Here is a 15,075-nt window from a genome sequence, read left to right on the forward strand (position 1 = left end):
GAAACAATTTCATTCATGTGAAAAAATTATTTGTGATTTACTTAGGAATTTTGAGTTTCCAAAATACAACTGAAATTAGAAACTTGATAGTGACGACTGTGCACAAATTAATTAAGATTTGCATACCGGAAATTTAGATATTTTCATCAACCTGAAAAAAAATTTATGTGACTATAACAAACAATCAGTGGAAGTCTACAACTAGCAGTATAGTTTTAAATTAGATACCGTTTACTGAGTGACAGAATGTAATTTTTTATATGTTTTCATGTTATCCTTAAGAGAACTCATACTAATAAATGTTTGGTAAGAGATTTGTTATTGCATCTAGTAGAAAAGCAAACACACATCATAAATCAATTTTCTTACTTTCCCCTCATTAACTATGAACATAAGTTCACATTATTTTAATTTCTGCATAGAATACAAAACTAGTGCTGGATGTGTTGTGTTGGCAGAAGAGCGAACACCGTGTTACTAGTGGGGGCTGAAATGCACGCGTTTTAGCTCACGCAGGCTGGTGTGAGGTGGGAAGGACTCTACTGACGTGGGGTCTGGAACATGACAAGGAATTAGAATTCAGAAAGCGGACGTAATTATTGTGATACTTAAGTTTAATCCATTAATTATGAATGTCGCTCTTGACGGTACATGATTCACAATATTATCTGTTCAGAATAGTAACTGAATATGGCGCCTTGCTAGGTCGTAGTAAATGACGTAGCTGAAGGCTATGCTAAACTGTCGTCTCGGCAAATGAGGGCGTATGTAGACAGTGAACCATCGCTAGCAAAGTCGGCTGTCCAACTGGGGCGACTGGTATGGAGTTTTCTCTAAACTAGACCTGCCGTGTGGCGGCGCTCGGTCTGCAATCACTGATAGTGGCGACACGTGGGTCCGACGTATACTAGCGGACCGCGGCCGATTTAAAGGCTACCACCTAGCAAAGTGTGGTGTCTGGCGGTGACACCACAGGATGTGTATAAAATAACGATACAGTATTAAATACACAGTGCTGAAAAGGAAAGACTTGAAACTAAAATGGCCAAGTCAGATTGTAGTATGTGCTGCAGTCTGTACAGAACAACGCTCTATGTACATAACACATATGTACTTTTGAATTCTTAGTTTGCATTAGTATTTTCTAATTGTAAGTGTGCAGTTATTCAGTATGCATCACAGTCAACAAATTATCATACATGTTCCACACACAGAATTCTACTTCTGGCTTATACACCTTATCACATTCTAATGAAGTACGAATTTTGTTAGTGATTAACGAAGGTTCATAGTGATTACATAACACAATTACTTCAAATCTTGTTGGCAGCAGTGTATTCACCTGTTTTCGCTAGACAGTGGCAACGACATTTTCTAATTTTGATAGTTCTTTAGTGCAATTCATGAATACAGGAGCACGTTTACAGAGAACACTACAAAGGCAATCATAGTTAATAGGTTGTGTTCCGCTTTAATTGTCAATGAAGAAGTTCATAAGCATTACGTTATACTCACTGGGGTCTGTGGTGACACTTTCACTGCATGTGGGTCTAGCTGGATATGGTGTGTCTCGTTGACCTGTGACTACAGACTTTGAGTGATGCTGATGTGAACGTCCTGACTGTTTGTGCGACTGCTTTGAACGCTTGCGTGGTGGTCGTCTGTTGTGAACGTGTTCTGGCTCTCTATGAAACTCACCACACTCTTTACACTGAGGAATGGCACTGTATAGTTCGTCATCAATTGCTATAAATTCCCCAGGCTGACCATTTACGACATGTACAACCACACGAGTATCAAGTTGTCCTTGCCACATCATAACTCTGTGGAAGTACATCTGTACAAGATGGTTTAAGGGTGCGGTTGCATGTAAGTAATCTGGGTACACTGGCGGATTGAAATGGGGTTGTGGAGGGTAGACGTCTTGGTCACCACCTAGAAAGAAAAGGGGATGTGGCAGTTCATCGAAGTTAGCAGGATTACAGAGAAACCCATCTGGAAAGTGCAACTGAACATGGATCAAGCGCGGAGATTGACCTGCCACGGAAAGATCCCCTTCTGTATCAGGAGTATTAACAAGAATATCAAACCCAATCTGGTACCTAAGGTAGTACGGAAGCCAAGGGAAGTAGCACATAACCGCGTTCTGTCCTAATTCATTGGCAGCCAGTGACGACATAATGCACTATAGAGTGATCCAACTGATACTATGAAACCACCCGGAGCGCGCGCAAAGCACTGAGACGTTCTTCGAATAGCTCACACAAGTCGCACTATGCACGGAGATCTCACTCGAACTAAGTGTCAGCTGCGCTCTTCGTGGACTGTTGGAGGAGTCGCGGAGTAGGGGCACACAGGCAGTGGTGGGAGACAGCTGCAGTGGGGGAAGCTACAGGGTGGGGGAAGCTCAGGCAGGGCCCCGAATGCAAAGATTACGCACGCTTTGTGGTTTCCACACCCAGTCCCATAATAATCTTTACTTCAAAAGTCAGTAAAGTTGGTGGCCAGCTTCAAATGTCAATGGTCGTCAGTAAAAAAGAGTGAAATTTACTGATCAAATTGCAAAACGAAAAATTTTCTTGGGTATAAAATGACTGATTCTATGTAAATGGACTGTAATATTCGTTTTAAGACTACATAATATGTGCAACAGGATCATTATTTTATACCGGACCATTTGCAGCCTGTCTGTATGACAAAGAAATAACACTGCAGCAAGTGGACACACATGAACTCATATGCAGTCACTTGAAAACAAATTTGTAGCCATTATAGGCAAACAACGATTGATTTAAATAATATTTCATACTCATAACTTTTTTTAATTCCAAATCTTTACTGCTAAATGTTGAACACGATAAAATTGCACCTTTTTTCTGGGAAATTTTACCCAACGCAATAACGTTATTTTCTGTGATAAATGAAATGTGTCTATTACACCCATAACACTATCAGCAAACTAATTTACACAACAATACAGATGTATAATTTGTCTTTTTCCTTTTTAATTGTTGAGACTAAATGCACACAGAAACCAAAAGTGTGGTAATATTCACACCTATCAGCAACTGCTTTCTTTGGAATTGGAATTATTAGTTTCTTCTTGAAGTCTGAGGATATTTCATCTGTTTCATATGTCCTGCACGTAGTTCTCATGGCTGGCTCTCCCTGGGCTGTTAGTAATTCAGACTGAATGTTGTTCGCTGCAGTGGCCTTGTTTCCACTTAGGTCTATCAGTGCTTCGTGAAATTCTTCTCGCAGTATCATATCTCTCTGCATCATCTACGTACTCTGTCCCTTTCTATAATATTGCCTTTACTTAGTACTGGTTTTCTGTCTGAGCTCTTGATATTCATACAGCTGCTTCTCTTTTCTAGAAAGGGTTCTCTAATTTTCCTGTAGGCAGTATCTATATTTTCCGCAGGAAAATATACTTCTAAGTCCTTATATTTGTTCTCTAGCCTTTCTTGCTTAGTCCTTCAGCATTTCATTCATTTCTTATATCTTTGTGTTCCCTTCCACGTGCCTCATTTACTGAATTTTTATATTTTCTCTTTTCACCAATTAAATTCTATATCTCCTCCGAAATCCAAGGTTTCTATTAGGGTTTGTGCATAAGTTCTTAACGTTTTTCTATTAGTTTAATAAACATAACAGGTACACATAGCACCGAATTTAGGCATCAGTAACATATTCTCCTTCACTGTTTACAACAGTCTGCCAACGCTGGGGTGGCTTTTCGATTCTGCGACTGTGGAAATGACGTGGTTTTGATACAAAGAACTCGTCGTGCCATGTTCGAAACACATTTTCATTTAGAAAGTAAATTCCCTCAAAGCTGTTGGATGGAGAGAGGAAAATGTGAAAGTCTGAGGGCGCAGGATCAAGTAAATAAGGTGGGTGTGGAATGACTTCCCAACGCAATTCCAGCATAGCGAGTTTTATCAGTCTAGCAGATTTCGGGTAGGCCTTTTCATCGAGTAGCATCACTTCACGCAGTAATCCTGTTCGTTTTTCTTGGATTGCGTCTATATGACAGCTGACAATGCTGTCAGTACTAATGGTTACATCTAGGGGAAACAATTCATAGTACGTTGCACCATCCCTGTTCCACCAGACGCTTAACGTTGTCTTTTGTGTATGTGCGGGGTTCTTTGCACGGGGAGTTGCTGCTCTGTTTGGGCTCAACTATTCCTTTCTTTTCCTTATGTTAGCATAAAGACACCATTCCTCATCACCAGTAACGGTACAGGCCACGATTGGTAGGCGTTGTTCTCGAGCCAAATGACGACGAGCAAGCTGAGAGGCACATATGGCCACCCTCTGATTTTTATGATTTTAGTTTAGAGCATGCTGTAATCACACAAACAATTTTCGAACCTTCCCCATTGCACGCAAATGGCGCAATATGGTGGAATGATTACAGTTCTTCGGCGCGCGGAGTGGCTGAGCGGTTAGAGGCGCCATGTCACGAATCGCGAGGCCCCTCTCGCCGGAGGTTCGAGTCCTCCCTCGGGCGTGGGTGTGTGTATTGTCCTTAGCATATGTTAGTTTATGTAGTGTGTGAGTCTAGAGACCGATGACCTCAGCAGTTTGGTCCCTTAGGAATTCGCGCACACACATTACAGTTCATCACATTTGCCAGTTCTCGAGTACAGTGACATGGATCATTGTGGATTAATGTGTTTAAACGCTCTTCATGAAACGACGAAGATCTTCCTGAACTTGGGGAGCTAATAATGTCAAAAAGATCCTTCTTAAGACGAGGGAACCATTTTCTTGTCATACCCTGTCCAATTGTGTGATCCCCATACACGGCCTTCGCTTCTCTCACTCCTATAGTGAACTCGAACAGAAGAATATCGAAAATGTTTCAATGTCTCCACTTGGCACTCTATTTTCTAGCGCCCATGGCTCCACTCACTACCTCCAAATGACAAAGTGACAATATGTAAGATCAAATAGCGGTAGTGAACAACAAATAATAACTGACAACCGATACATAAATCCATAGCAACCGGAACAACAACATGCAAAACACTAAAGCTACGAATTTATGCACCAACATAATAGAAGGCAAGTTCACCCAGTCATCTACACTGTTGCTGCTGCAGTTACTGAAAAGAGTTGCTGCCCCTTTTCAGAAACCACCTGTCTGTCTCACATCGCAACAGATACCCATCTGTTGTGGTTCCACTTGCGGCATGGCTGTCTATGTCACATAGACACACAAGCCACTCAACCAACGGCAAAGTACATGGCTGGTGGGGGAGGGGGGAGGGTGCACTTCCACCTAAGTAATATCATGCTGTTAAAGCAAGCTATAACCAATTTAAATAGTGTTTCAGTAATATCTATTTTCTTAAACCGCAAAACTCTAATTATGAATTTGGGAATGTGGAAGATCCTACCTACCTACAGTTCTTAAACAATTAATCATTAACCTGCCTTTTTTGAAAGAAAGTGCATTACTTGGCAATAATGGAAAAAGTAATACACTAGTGCCCAAAAATCAAGTATAATCGAGCCAAGCGAATTGATAACGGAAAGCTTTCATGAAAAGTGCTCATGTTTCTCGAAAGAAAGACGAATGATTTGCAGAAGAACGTAAGGCATGAACAGCATTGATTTTGCATGCTAAACTGTCCAAAGGTGCAAACAGAGAAGATACGAAACCACTGGTACACATTACAACTAAAATGAATAAAAAGGAATCTCTTCCACAAAAGCAAATCGTTTACTTGGGGACCTGTTGACGACAATCTAATGATATGAAAAACTGCGTAAACCCAACCAACATCGCAACTCATTCCACAGTAATTATAGAAGGTGAAGAAAAGAATTAAAATTTTTGTCACAGACAAGATTTCAACACAGGTTTCTCGGTATATCATGTAGTTTTGCTAGACATAACACCAACCTCGGCCACCCTAGTCCTAAAGCATCCGCAATAGAAACTTCAGTCCACATCTCCAGCTTAGTTTCTAGCTCTTAGATCATCGTTATTGACGAGGCTCTTCGCTATTGGAATAGCACCCCAGTGTTGGACGTAATGGTGAAATTTTGCCTGTCCCTTAAATGTAGGTGTTCTGAAATGATTAAATTTTCCTTGAGACGGTTGAGTCTCATCTTTATCTACAATGTCTTCAGCTTATTATCCCCTTGTTAGTGACGATCTAAGAAGGGGAAAATAAGCTGAAGACGTGAATTGACGTTTATGTTAGGGAAGGCATTCGTCTAGGATATTCCGTGCATCAATTTTACTGAGCTGCCGGTCGGTGTAGCCGAGCGGTTCTAGACGCTTCCGTCTGGAACCGGGCGACCGCTACTGTCGCAGGTTCGAATCCTGCCTGGGGCATGGATGTGTGTGATGTCCTTAGGTTAGTTAGATTTAAGTAGTTCTAAGTTCTAGGGGACTCATGACCTCAGATGTTAAGACCCATATCGCTCAGAGCCATTTGAACCATTTTTTTACTATGCTGCTGTTGTGAGTGTGGAGATCTAGGTTCAAGTCCTGAGAGATGCATGAATTTTATTCCATTTCTTCATCTTCTGTTGTTGTCATAGATAAAGTTAGATTGAAATATCTCAATGAAAACTGAATTATGTGAGATCCTTACACAGTAGTCAGCATTCCAGTCACTAGTGTTTCGCTTGAGCACAACGGGAAGAGAAATGGAGGGTATCATGGAACCTGGGTGGATTGATTAAAAACGCTGAAAAACTAAGGATAGCAAAAGATCTCACCTCACGATTCAAAGAGGGTGAGTAATTCATCAGAGAAAGATTTCATATTAATGGAAACGTGAAGAGAACATAGAGATTTTCAAAATTGGGAACGATCTTCCTAACCACCTCATAAAAGATAATGCTGACTCTCAGATGGTACGGTGAACGAATGAACGACGCAACAGTTCAAACAGCCCATATGAAGTAAGTGACTGTATTAGGTCTGAATATAGCAGTTCAGACAAACTGACGCGTTAGAAAGGCCAAATGGTTTTACAGTTTGTTAAATATCGATTTTGTATGTGTTTTACACACTTCAGTGTAATTACTGAATACGATCACAAGTCCATTATCCCAAGAAAGACAAACGCACTAAACATAAGAGAGTGACGAGTTCGTTACTACGCAGACTAAACCTTTGTGAAAATATGTTTTTAGTGTGGCGGGTAATATTTCAATTGATAGGAAACCTGGGCGCCATCTTGATTCTATGGCATGATTCATGTGCGTGAACAACATTTTTCACCCTACTTGATCTCTAGTATTGGCAAAAAAAATGGCTCTGAGCACTATGGGACTTAACATCTATGGTCATCAGTCCCCTAGAACTTAGAACTACTTAAACCTAACTAACCTAAGGACAGCAGACAACACCCAGCCATCACGAGGCAGAGAAAATCCCTTACCCCGCCGGGAATCGAACCCGGCAACCCGGCCGTGGGAAGCGAGAACGCTACCGCACGACCACGAGATGCGGGCATCTAGTATTGGTAACAACTGATTAGTTATTACTTAATTGTTTATGTCATAGGACGTTGTTCTTTGTACTGGAGGGATGAACCACAAACCGCCTCATATAATGACCCAACAACCAACATGCTGGCTTCTTTCGTTGATAATACTGGCGCTATAGAGGATACCATTGTTCTTCTAGCAAACTGAAGCGGGAATTCCATTTGAAGAACACATGCTTCCCTTTGCTCACCACGCTATCTCGATGTTACTGTGTATTCAACAAACGAATACGTTTCTACGCTGCCTTAAGCGCATGGGCGGTCTACTAGTTTATCAAAGGAGGGAAAGATTCAACAATTTTCTTTCTCCACTTGACAGCGAGACTGAGAATCTCTTACGGCGTAAGAACTAAATTTTAATGGAAGGACACAGAACTGGCTCTGTCACAGTCCATTGATTGGTATAGACGGAGATATAGGTATACACAAATAAGCACTGAAAGAAGTGAAAATTAGCGTAAGGAGAGCAATGGGGGAAGTGTTTAATTACTTGAAAGTAAATTTTTGCCAGACGAACTGACTATAAACTTTACAAAGTTTTGGTATTATCAAAATGGGTACGCTGTTAGAAATCACCCATTCAGTCACTCAGTGACCTCAATGACACCGAAACAGAAGATGACAGAGAAAAGGACAAAATATTGAATTCTAACTTCAAAAATAATTTCACAACGGAGGATTGTACAAAGGGCCTTCAAAAAGTTTTGCACAGTCGTCTCGAATGTTTTTATTTTTTGCCGGAGGACAATGAAATGTTCTGTGAACATTTAGCTATAAGTAGGTATTTAAAGGTATTCTTTTATTTATAGGTGAGCCATAATGGACTCTGAAGTAGGTGTCGTGTTGCGACAACGGTCGGTGACGGAATTCCTCTTCAAGACCGGTGATGACCCCGCCACATCGTTTATGGGGAGGACACAGTGTATCGCAGCAGTATCCAGTGGTGGTTGCAGAAGTTTGGAGAAGGTGATTTCTCTTTACTGGACAATCCACGATGCTGTAGACCATAGACGGCAGTGCGTGATGTGAATAAGGAGAGCATTAATCAAATCATTCAAAATGACAGATTTGTGACGACACGACACCTTGCTGGAATGACTCGTTTGTCATCGGGTAGTGTGGTATCACTGGTACAGTCACTGAGGTACAGAAAAATCTATGCACGTTGGGTGCATAGATTATTGACAAGATGAGGAAGAATGTGTGCGAGTGTCTAATGAAGACCTTTACTGACGAGTGGAAACAGTGTTTTGATGGCATTATTACCCAGGATGAAACATGGTTGTTTTTGTCCGAACCTGAGAGCAAAGCCCAATCCATAGAGTGGCGTCATCCGGGTTCCCCTCGGAAGAAGAAACCAAGACTCTCAGGAACGGTAGGCCGAAAGATAATGTCCTTCTTCTGGGATCAGTACGGTGTCATTTTCATTGACTTTTTGGAACCTGCTTGCACAATTAACCTGGACCGTTACTGTCTGTCATTGGACAAGCTGCGACGTGCAACTAATACCCATAGACCACCGCTTCAGGGTCAGACCATCAGGCTACACCATGACAATGCCAAACCCTATACAGCCCTTATGAAGAAGGAGAAAATCGGGAAAATGGATTGGAGAATTGTTCCTCGTCCTCCCTACAGTCCGGACTTGGCTCCGTCTGATTTTTACCTCTTTGGTCGTATGAAGGCCCACCTGCGTGGTAAAACATTTGATGGTGAGAAAGACCTTATTTCCTGTGTCAAGCGATGGTGTAAAAGTAAATCCCCAGAGTTTTACCAAAGTGCATTTACATCACGGAAAGAGCGGTGGGCCAGATGCGTCACAGCTAATTGAGGCTACATTGAGTAGAGTCTATGTATACCTAAATGTTCCAAGTATGTTCGCAATAAACTTCATTCTCCTCATGCAAATAATAAAAAAAATTAGAGACGACTGTGCAAAACTCTTTGAATGCCCTTTGTAATAAAAAAAAAAAAGGCTCTGAGCACTATGGGACTTAACATCTATGATCATCTGTCCCCTAGAACTTAGAACTACTTAAACCTAAGTAACCTAAGGACATCACACAAATCCATGCCCGATGCAGGATTCGAACCTGCGACCGTAGCGGTCCCGCGATTCCAAACTGAAGCGCCTAGAACCGCACGGCCACACCGGCCGGCCACCGTGAATAAATAACGCTTATTGTCCTTGGTAGCCACCTATAATACGTCGTTAGCTAGCAGATCTCTACATATGATTATGTTACTGGATTTATTTCATTATTTTCATGTCTCTTTTTATTTACTGATGATTGCTGAAATTACAGTAGAACAAGATACGTTTCTTGGGTTTCTAGGCTGAAGTATGTGGGGCACCCCAAAAAACACCCTGAAATTGGCGAGTAGAATCTAATGATAACAGGCAAGGCCGCACTCGGCTCCTCGTTTGGCTCTCTATTGTGCAGCCGTGCCCACTGTACGTCAGGGTTACAAACTCTGTGGCTGTACGTTGCACCGTATTCCTACGCCACAGAGTTTGAGAGGGTCCCAATTCCTACAGAGGAAACCTTTCAGACCTTTGAAAACTCACGTTTTCTCCTCTCATTTCTAATGATGCATCTGGGCCCAAAGAAGTGTAAATGTACATACATACAGTACTGCATTGCTATGTTCTTTGTAGCCTGTTGCAATAACTCTGCCATGTAAACTCAACATGCGGTCACGGACCTTGTTTGCCCACAGACAAACGGTAAACGACTGTTGTGATTACGATGATTATCGAGGGGAGTGGGTGTTCTTGTGGGACATGCAGACGATTGCTGATTAGGCATGGTGTTCATGTTTGCATTGTGCTGAGAATTATCTCCGGAATCCGTGGGTGAAGATGTTAGACCGATGTTTTTCTGATGTTCGATAAAATCTGTACGGGGAAATGAGAGAGGGAAGAATGGTATCTACCTCGACCTCAAGACAGCACCGAAACGGCTGCCGCGCCAACGAAACAGCACGATGCCCCGTCAACAGCGTGATAGCCAAACATATCCAGTAGTAGCATTGGTAGTAGCTTTATTCATCCGTAGCCTGTTATGGTTAAACTGTTATCGTCTAGGACAACAGTAGCCATTGCCAACGTCGGAAATACCGATAGGCGAAACCAGAAGCGCTATCTGACGCAATGCACATACAACGTAAACGCCAATGTAAGTTCACTGGGATCCAAAGCGTATCGTTTCCTCGCTAGAAGTGACCTTTTCATTCGCCCGTCCGGTGTCATTGAATGTAGCGATTACGTTATCCGGTGGCTCTCTGATTATCTCGTCTGGGTTTCCAGTCACAAATATGTATCAGTTCTATTGTAAGGACGTGGTTGTTAACTAGTCCTCGTTTGAATTCGATAGCTCAGCATGTCTCCTATTATACCTGGGAGTGCTTAGTAAGGCCTACGAGCAAGGGGCACCACACCGGCGAGGGTGAAGTAGTAACACTCAGCCCCTTCTCACCAACGCCGTGACGACGACAATTCTTACTATTATTTGTACCAAAAATGGCGAGGATCCGTCCCTCGTGGCTACACACGAAGGGAGAGGAGCACACTTCGGATGGTGCCGTGATGCCCTCGGAAATTTATTACGCGGTGTTGGACAACAGTCCCCAGCACGTGGGAACGTGGGAAACAGAGATCGTTAGATACAAAGTCCCAATGGTTTTTTGAACAGAAAGTTCAATCGGCGTCAATAAAACAGACTCCCAACATTTCATCTCCGTCTAGTGATGTAGGACATCGCATTTTTGTGTTTCGCCTACGTAGGCCTTGAATCTATCGTGCAGTCGCTCTGCACCACCCACGTAATTATTGTACAGCTGTTCAAGAACAGAAAATACACAACTATGAACTTCAGTGAGTAGAATAGAGACTTTTCTCTAGCCTATCTTAATGTATGCAGTAGGAAAGACTGCCACCCTTAAGAGCCTTTTTACAAAGAATGAGTGTTATAAAAAAATACATTTAAATTTTCTGATGACAGATTCAAACTATACGGACATTTACGAATCACTTGATGTATCATAAATATCGATCCGATTACTAATGAGGAAGTTGGTGAAATTAAACGCCAGTTAAACCAAATCGTGCTAATATTTCCGAGCAGTCAGATACCACCATAGCAACGTAGGACTGTTGTCTCGTGGGGGTGAAGTAATTTTCAGAGCCTTAATTTAAAAATTCCAAGTAATTAGGAATATGGCGAACAGCCACAAACGCTATTGGATCCGTCATTTCGAATTCCCGACCTCGTTTTCTTCGTGACGGACGGACACCTTTCTGTCCTCTTCTTTCTGCAGGATTGCCATGACTATACGGGACCCAACCTCGGAAACGTGAGACCAGGCCTTTCGGGCCGGAACAATGCTTGACTGTCACTTTGTTTACGTTGGCTACGGGCTCCTCTTTCTACCGGTGAACGCTTACTGGGTTGCGATGCTCTCGGCAACAAAATTGACGGGAGGGGCCCTTTGGTCCTGACTTGCTTGCAATTGTTAGTTGGAATTGGTCCGTGGAGTTCCGTAACGCGGAAGTTGCCGCCATTTGTATATCTTTGTGCTTGCTTACTGTTCTCAGTAGCAGGCGTTGACCTTACAGCTCTGGTTAGTGCTCTTTCGCTTTAAAGCTAAAGCAACCGCAATCATTACGATCGTGAACGATCAGAAATGCAACGGTTTGGATTTACAGTATATTGGGAGGCGCAACAAAGCTAACTATGCTTGCGCGATAACGCTTTGTACTGCCCCTGTCGCTTCAGTTTATTCTTTCTCGTGGGTAATAATAATTACGATATATCTATCAGTGCACTCAGTCACGTGCTGGACACTGAGCGAGGTGGTGCGGTGGTTGGCACACTTGTCTCGCATTTGGGAGGACGACGGTTCAAAACGGTGTCCAGCCATCCAGTTTTAGGTTTCTTACGGTTTCCCTAAATCGCTTCAGGCAAACGCCGGAAAGGTTACTTCTAAAGGGCAAGGCCCATTTCCTTACCCATCCTACCCAAATCCGGGGTCATACTCCATCTCTAATGACCTCGTTGTCGATGGGACGTTAAACACTATTCTCGTCCAGCTCCTCAATGGCTGTACGAGTAAACAGAACGCTCGTTTATGTTGCACAATTATGGTCTTTGTGCTGTCCTGCAACAAGACTTTTCTGTGTCAGGAATGTGTTATTCCTATGTGTGCAGTATCCGATATTTTGATTGTAACAAACTACCTTGCTTTTCCGTGTGTGTGCTTATGTAAATATGTGCTGTACCGTATGAGATCTGTCCGACTTCTGATCTACAGAATTCCCATGTTGCCTTCCACAACGATTTAATTAATAATCCGAAACCCTGCTAGAAGTGGTGAGGCCTGCTTCTGGCTACAGACAAGACAGCAGAAGATTAGCAGGTAAGGTTAAATGTACTTGTCGTCTGGACACCGGAAGTAAAGCAGCCATTTTAAGTTCTACCACCCCTGCCGCCATGTTCGTTCTTTTAAAAGAGAACCGACGGAAGGCGCAACATCTACAAGTGCTGGTCCCTTGGAATTCAGTTTCTTTGGCAGTTCCCTTAAGGGCCGAGTCCACTACAGATGTGCCTACCATATGACACTCATCCGCCTCTATTTTCAGAGTTAATCTAATAGCACACCGGCGTTAACCGCTCGCAGCACCTGAAGGTAAAGCAAAAACCGTCCCATCACAACAATACAGAGGTTACTAAAGCCACAGTTTTTGCTGCTTCTGTTGACATTAATAAATCTACAGTTTTGTAAAATCGCAGAAACTCACTGCTAGAAATGCATGAGAATTTTCTAATGAATAAGGAAGTCTATACCTGTCAGATTTCAAGGGGTTACATACATCCCGTATTGCCCCCTTACCCCCTACCCTCCGTACCACACACACACACACACACACACACACACACACACACACACACACACACACACGTGTGGATGCGGGACACACACTGCCAGGCACCTATCAGACATACGGACCAACTGAGTCTCAGATACACAGACTATGGTGCAATTGAGGACAAATGTTTTGTTTTGATTTCATTCCTTAAATTATGTTCATTTCGAAGCATTTCTATTCTTTGGGGAAACCATGCAATTTTTGGAGCTTCTTGACATTGTAAAAGGTATATGTGAAGCGAGATTTTTTGTGATACAACGGTCAGGTCCCTCGGTCACTTCAAATGTTCCCCTAGCAGCTACAGGGCGTACACGTATTTATTCAACTGCGCTGCAACACTAGTTCTGGCCCCAAAAAAATGGCTCTGAGCAATATGGGACTCAACTGCTGAGGTCATTAGTCCCCTAGAACTTAGAACTAGTTAAACCTAACTAACCTAAGGACATCACAAACATCCATGCCCGAGGCAGGATTCGAACCTGCGACCGTAGCGGTCTTGCGGTTCCAGACTGCAGCGCCTTTAACCGCACGGCCACTTCGGCCGGCTGTACTGGCCGCAGTTTGACGCAGAACAACGCTTCCAAGCATGTATACTGTCACTGCTAGTCTAAAAAAAGGTTTCATTCATAAAGATTATCTGTTTCCCTGTTGTAACAGTCCAGCTTTCTTAACACCACCGCCAACGTTGTTGCTGTTGTGGTCTTGAGTCCGAAGACTGGTTTGATGCAGCTCTCCAAGCTACTCTATCGTGAGCAAGCCTCTTCATCTCCGACGAACTATGGCAACCTCTATCCTACCGAATATCCTTGCTGTACAATCCCTTGGTCTCCGTCCACGATTTTTAGCCCACACACTTCCCTCCTGTACCAAACTGGTGATTCCTTGGTGTCTCAGAATGTGACCTGCCAACCGATCACTTTTCGAGTCAGGTTGTGCAACAAATTTCTTTGCTCTCAAATTCTATTCAGTACTTCCTCATTAGTTAAGTGATCTACCCAACTAATCTTCAGAATTATTCTGCAGAACCACAATGGATGTCAATATAAAGATATGTAACTGTTTCTGGAATGCTAGAGTTCCTTTTGACAAATGCGTGGCAGTTGTGTGGATAGAATAGTTTTACTTTCAGTGCGTTGATGGTACACAGGGAAGTAGTTACATTCACATCAATTTCCTGAGAGATATGCCAATGCTCTACTCTGATGATCGAGAGTCGAGTTACCATGCATCAGTACCGTGACGCATCCAGTGGCATTTCAGAGGCTGGTTTGAGCTCCCTGTATGCTGTGAATGGCGCAGATTGACTAGCATACCAAGTGCAGCGCACTGATGAACTTATTCAGAAAAAATGGATGGTTACAAGTTACAAGCCCACAGTCTCTGAAAAAAAAAAAAACTAAGATTCTGCAAAGATCGAGTGAAACTGGTTGAATACCTGTGCGAAATGTGACTCCATGCAGTCTTTAGCAGCAAACACATCACTCGGTTTTTCAACTATGTTTGCGTCTAGATCGGGAACTTAATTTGAATCAACATTCGGTGTTAATATTCAAACCACTAATTGATTTTTACTTGAGCCTGGGGATTCCAATGTTGCAACAACATCATTACGCTAATATTAAA

The sequence above is a fragment of the Schistocerca serialis genome, chromosome 3 (assembly GCF_023864345.2).
Source record: "Schistocerca serialis cubense isolate TAMUIC-IGC-003099 chromosome 3, iqSchSeri2.2, whole genome shotgun sequence".
Taxonomy (NCBI): Eukaryota; Metazoa; Arthropoda; class Insecta; order Orthoptera; family Acrididae; genus Schistocerca; species Schistocerca serialis.